At 40.3% G+C, this 6,767-nt stretch overlaps 1 pseudogene; it reads left to right on the top strand.

The window, feature by feature from the left end:
• The first annotated feature begins 5,159 nt into the window (after positions 1-5,159).
• Positions 5,160-6,082, top strand: LOC129641665 (60S ribosomal protein L17-like; annotated as a pseudogene).
• Positions 6,083-6,767: the final 685 nt, after the last annotated feature.

Here is a 6,767-nt window from a genome sequence, read left to right as displayed (position 1 = left end):
AAGAACTCTGAACTTTACAATAACCTTTTTTTCCCAAGTAAAACTAATGAAAAAGCACTTTATAATGTATAAATGGCAACAAAACAGCCTAATAAAATAAATAATTACACATCTGTGGCACTGATGAGCCAGCTAAGTACGTTCAGGTGACATTTCTGTGGAAGGAAAGTAATTCATTATAATTTAGCAGCACTTTACAATAGATGCTTAACAGACCAGGTAATAAAACATAATCAGTAGAAGCTTTTTAGAAGCTGATGTCGAATATTAGCAAAAAACCCCCTTATATTACTTAATAATTGTGTATTCTATTCAATTAACCATTGCCATTCTCACTGAGAGGCATTAGGAACTATAAACCTTCAACTTTTTGCTCCAGTGTCTATTCCTTATAGTTGGGTTTACCACATGCCTATGTAGTCTTCTGTAAAAGAGTTTCTTCTTTTTAATATGAAGGAAGTTTGTTGCTTAACTTGAGTGGTGATGGAGGGAAGGGAGTGAGGCAGGCCTTGGGGTGGCAATCAAAGAATTAATCTCCAGTTCACCTTCCAAGAGTAGTCCTAGAAAGATGACTGGAGATAGAAAGATGACTGGAGAGCAGATGCCATCCTTTCTCTGAGTAACAACTGGCCTGCCTGTCTTCCCCACACTATGTGAAAGTCACTCAGTCATGTCTGACTCTTTGCAATCCCATGGACTGTAGCTCCCCAGGCTCCTCTGTCCATGGAAATCTCCAGACAAGAATACTGGAGTGGGTAGCCATTCCCTTCTCCAGAGGAACTTCCCAACCCAGGGATTGAACCCAGGTCTTCCGCATTGCTGGCAGATTCTTTATCATCTAAGCCACCACGGAAGCCCTTAATGTAATGGAAGTGTACAAAGTTATTTACTTAAGCTGTGATAATCTTCAAAAAGACAATATATTCTGTGTGAGGACAGAGGTTGTAATCTACTCAAATTGAGTTAGGTTAACTACGTAAGGGAAGGGTTTATAGCTTCCGTTCAGTTTACTTCAGTTAAGTCTCTCAGTTATGTCTGACTTTTTGCAACCCATGGACTGAAGCACACCATGCTTCCCTGTCCATCACCAACTTCTGGAGCTTGCTCAAGCTCATGTCCATTGAATCAGTGATGCCATCCAACTATCTCATCCTCTGTCATCCCCTTATCCTCTTGTCTTCAATCTTTCCCAGCATCAGGAACTTTTCCAATGAGTCAGTTATTTGTATCAGGTGGCTAAACTTTGGAGTTTCAGCTTCAGCATCAGTCCTTCCAATGAATACTCAGGACTGATTTCCTTTAGGATGGACTGGTTTGATCTCCTTGATGTCCAAGCGACTCTCAGGAGTCTTTTCTAGCACCACAGTTTGAAAGCAACAAATCTTTGGTGCTCAGCCTTCTATAGATCCAACTCCTGTATCCATACATGACTACTGGAAAAACCATAACTTAGACTATGCCTTTGTTGGCAAAGTAATGTACCTGCTTTTTAATATGCTATCTAGATTGGTCAGCTTTTCTTCCAAGGAGCAAGTGTCTTTTAATTTCATGGCTGCAGTCACCATCTGCAGTGATTTTGGAGCCCAAGAAGATAAAGTCTCTCGCTGTTTCCATTGTTTCCCCATCTATTTCCCATGAAGTGATGGGACCAGATGCCATGATCTTTGTTTTCTGAATATTGAGTTTTAAGCCAGCTTTTTCACTCTCCTCTTTCACTTTCATCAAGAGGCTCTTCAGTTCCTCTTGCTTTCTGCCATAAGGATAGTGTCATCTGCATATCCGAGGTTATTAACATTTCTCCCAGAGATCTTGATTCCAAATTGTGCTTCATCCAGCCCAGCATTTCACATGATACTCTGCATATAAGTTAAATAAGCAAGGCGACAATATACAGCCTTAATTTACTCCTTTCCCAATTTGGAACTAGTTCTTTGTTCCATGTCTGATTTTAACTGTTACTTCTTGACCTGCATACAAATTTCTCCAGAGGCAGGTCAGGAAGTCTGGTATTCCCATCTCTTTAAGTATTTTCCACAGTTTGTTGTGATCTACATAGTCAAAGGCTTTTGCATAGTCAATAAAGCAGAAGTAGTTGTTTTTCTGGAACTCTCTTGCTTTTTTGATGATCCAATGAATGTTGATTTCTGGTTCCTCTGACTTTTCTAAATCCAGCTTGTATATCTGGAAGTTCTTGGTTCATATAGCGTTGAAGCATTGCTTGGAGAATTTTGAGCATTACTTTGCTAGCATGTGAGATGAGTGTAATTGTGCAGTAGTTTGAAGATTTTTTGACATTGCCTTTCCTTGGAATTGGAATGAAAACTGACCATTTCCAGTTCTGTGGCCACTGCTGAGTTTTCCAAATTTGCTGCCATATTGAGTGCAACACTTTAACAACATCATCTTTTAGGACTTGAAATAGCTCAGCTGGAGTTTCATCAGCTCCACTAGCTTTGTTCCTAGTGATGGCCCACCTGACTTTGGACTCCAGGATGTCTGGCTCTAGGTGAGTGGTCACACCACCGTGGTTACCTGGGTCATTAAGATATTTATTAAGATATTTTTTGTATAGTTCTTCTGTGTATTCTTGCCACCTCTTCTTAATATCTTCTGCTTTTGTTAGGTCCATAAGGTTTCTGTCCCTTACTGTAACCATCTTGGCATGAAATATTCCCTCGGTATCTCTAATTTTCTTGAAGCGATCTCTAGTCTTTCCCATTCTATTATTTTTCTGTATTTCTTCGCATTGATCACTGAGGAAGGCTTTCTTTTATCTCCTTGCTATTCTTTAGAACTCTGCATGCAAATGGGTATATATTTCTTTTTCTCCTTTGCCTTTCATGTCTCTTCTTTTCTCAGCAATTTGTAAGACCTCCTCAGACAACCATTTTGCCTTTTTGCATTTCTTTTTCTTGGGGATGGTCTTAATCAGTGCCTCCAGTACAATGTCATGAACCTCTGTCCATAGTTCTTCAGGCCCTCTGTCTATCAGATCTAATCTCTTGAATCTATTTGTCATTTCCACTGTATAATTGTAAGGAATTTGATTTAAGTCATACCTGATTGGTCTGTTGGTTTCCCCTACTTTCTTCAATTTAAGTTTGAATTTTGCAATAAGGAGTTCATGATCTGAGCCACAGTCAGCTCCCGGTCTTTTTTTTTTTTTTTTTTGCTGACTCTATAGATCTTCTCCATCTTTGGCTACAAAGAATATAATCAATCTGACTTTTGGTATTGACTATCTGGTGATGTGCATGTGTAGAGTTGTCTCTTGTGTTGTTGGAAGAGGGTGTTTGCTCTGACCAGTGCATTCTCTTGGCAAAACTCTGTTACTCTTTACCCTGCTTCATTTGTTTACTCCAAGGCCAAAATTGTCTGTTACTCCAGGTATCTCTTGACTTCCTCCTTTTGCATTCCAGTCCCCTATGATGAAAAGGGCATCTTTTTTTGTTGTTCTAGAAGGTCTTGTAGGTCTTCATAGAACCATTCAACTTCAGTCTTTTTGGCATTAGTGGTTGGGGCATAGATTTGGATTACTGTGATATTGAATGGTTTGCTTTGGAAACCAACAATGTTCATTTTGTCATTTTTGAGATTGCACCCAAGTACTGCATTTTGGTCTGTTTTGTTGACTATGAGGGCTACTCCATTTCTTCTTAGGAAATCTTGTCCATAGTAGTAGATATAATGGTCATCTGAATTAAATTCACCCATTCCAGTCCATTTTAGTTTACTGATTCCTAAAATGTCAGTGTTTTCTCTTGACATCTCCTGTTTGATCACTTCCAATTTACCCTAATGAACCTAGCATTCCAGGTTTCTACGCAATATTGTTCTTACAGCACTTGACTTGACTTTTATCACCAAGTCACATCCACAACTGGGTTGGTTTTGGTTTGGCTCTATCTCTTCATTCTTTCTGGAGTTATTTCTCCACTGATCTCTGATAGCATATTGGGCACTTACCAACTTGGGGAGTTCATCTTTCTTTTTTATATCTTGCCTTTTCATACTGTTCATGGGGTTCTCAAGGCAAGAATACCAAAGTGGTTTATCATTCCCTTCTCCAGTGGACCACGTTTTATCAAAAGTCTCCACCATGACCTGTCCATCTTGGGTGGCCCTACACGGCATGACTCATAGTTTCATTGAATTAGACAAGGCTGTCGTCCATGTGATCAGTTTGATTAATTTTCTGTGATTGTGGTTTTCATTCTGTCTGCCCTCTGATGAATAAGGATAAGGGGCTTATAGAAGCTCCCTGATGGGAGAGACCAACTGTGAGGGAAATGGGGTCTCATTCTGATGGGCAGGACCATGCTTAGTAAATCTTTAATCCAATTTTCTGTTGATGGTTGGGGCTGTGTTCCCTCCCTGTTGTTTGGCCTGAGGTCAAACTGTTGACCCAGAGACTCCTGGACACTCACAGGCAAGTCTGGCTCAGTCTTCCACTGGCCTCCAAAGTCAAATTCCCTGAGTGTTCTCAGTCCCTTTGCTGAGTCTCCAGGTTGGGAAATCTGTCGTGGGTCCTAGAACTTTCTTAACAGTGTGAGAATTTCTTTGGTATAATTGTTCTGCAATTTGTGGGTCATCTGCTTGATGGCTGTATGTCGGGGCTAATAGTGACCTCCTCCAGGAGGGCTCATGCTACATGCTGGGTGACCCAGGTCTGCTGCAGCCAGAGCCCCTGTCCCCACTGTAGGTCACTGCTGACCCGTGACTCAGCAGGAGACACTCAAGCACTCAAAGATAAACACTGTATATGGCTTAGTCCTTCCAAAGGAAGAATATTCCATATGCCTACTCTGACCTCTTTCCCTGTCTCCTAGTTAAGAGACCTCACCCCTTTTTTGGAGAACTCCACTATGCTATGCAGGAACTTATTCCTCCTTTTTGTGTCCTGCAAAGTTGAGTGTTAAATGTAAAGGCATCAGCCCCACGTGTGAAGGTGAAGCAACGTGTTCCAATTCCAGACCAGACTCCTGGTCAGAGGGTGGTGCAGATAACCGGCTCACTGGCTCTCTTAAAAAGCAAGTCCATTTTGCCATGTTTTGATTTATTTTCTCATCATATGAAGAAAGAGTAGAATTCCTGTGATTATGACTTTGACCTTGCCCCTAGCAAGACAATAATAGACAATAATATCACTGTTGTTGTGCTAATAGTATTAGGAGGATTTTTTTCCAGTTTACTTTGTCACAAAATTGTCTATTCCCTAAGATCTAGAAACAGTTGAAAAATAATAACTCTCACTGTCATAATGTACATGGGAACAAACTGAAGGGTTATAAACACCAGTTATTTATTTGACCCTTCTCAGAAACTCAGAGATTGTGCTCATTCTAAAACAACCTATTTTTTACTAAACTCATATTTGGATGCATGGCAGAGACTATACATTTCACCAAGAGTTATTTTTTAAAATTCAGACGTCTTAGAAATGAAATATGTACATGTTTTTAAATTTCAATTTTTAGGTTAACAAGGAAATACGGTTTTCTGATAAACAGCTTGAGGTGACCTCTAAAAATGGTGCGCTATTTACTTGACCCAGAAAACCCCAGAAAATCATGCAAATCAAGTGGTTCAAATCTTTGTGGTCACTTTAAGAACACTTGTGAAACTGCCCAGGCCATTAAGATTATGCATATATGAGAAGCCACCAAGTATTTGAAAGATATCACTTTACAGAACCAATGTTTTTCGCTCCATCATTACAATAGTGGAGTTGGTAAGTGTGCAAAGGCCAATCAGTGACAGTGGATGCAGGGTCGATGGCCCAAAAAGAGTGCTGAATTTTTACTGCACGTGCTCAAAAATGCAGAGAGTAATGCTGAACTTAGGGGCTTTGATGTAGATTCTCTGGTCGTTGAGCACATCCAGGTGAAAAAAGCCCCCAAGATGTGGCACAGGACTTGCAGAGCTCATGGTTGGATCAACCCCCACATGAACTCTCCCTGCCACATGGAGATGATCCTTACTGAAAAAGAACATTGTTCCTAAACCAGAAGAGGAGGTTGCACAGAAGAAAAAGATATCCTAGAAGAAACTGAAGAAACAAAAACTTATGACCCAGAAATAAATGGGGCAAAAAATTAATGCAGAAAAAAGTAAAAAAAAAAAAAAAAGAAGTATAATAATAATCTAGTCAGAGAGCAGTAGTTTTAGATTTAGATTCTGGTGGATGTCAGGTGGCAGTGAACCTGGGCGTGGAGTCTGAGTGACACTTAGGTACCTGTGATAACATGTGGTAAGGGAATATTACATGAAGTAACTGCTGAAAGTCCTGAGCACACAATGCCTGTTGAATCAGTGTCATGTAATTCAATACATTTATTTATTTTTAAAGGAATTAAGGTGCTCAGCCTCCATTGTTGCTGATGTGGCCATAAGACTAAATTTAGGCCAAAAGTACCTGGTAGAAATGATGTGTACACTCGTAGGTTTTGCCATTAAAGGGATTGTGAGTGTACTCCCCGGTCCACTCGCCACTTGCTGACTGAAAGCTAATGAGGGCTAGAGGTACCAACCGGGATACACAAATGGAAACTGTGATGAGGAAGGGAGAGCCACCCTACCAGTTTCGGACCTCTGTCTGTCTTTGGACTGAAGTTTGATAGAAAAATAATCTTCCAGCTAGGTTAAGCTGCTGTCTTGTCTTTTTTTTCTCATTTCCTTCCCTCCTTCCTTTCTGGATCCCTCCCTCTCTTCCTTCCTTCCTTTTCTCTCTTTCTAGCTACTTAGGCTATACTTACTACAAAGTACAA

The sequence above is a fragment of the Bubalus kerabau genome, chromosome 1, assembly GCF_029407905.1.
Source record: "Bubalus kerabau isolate K-KA32 ecotype Philippines breed swamp buffalo chromosome 1, PCC_UOA_SB_1v2, whole genome shotgun sequence".
NCBI lineage: Eukaryota > Metazoa > Chordata > Mammalia > Artiodactyla > Bovidae > Bubalus > Bubalus kerabau.
The sequence above is the reverse complement of the archived record's forward strand: the minus strand, read 5'-3'. Positions and strand labels throughout refer to the sequence as shown.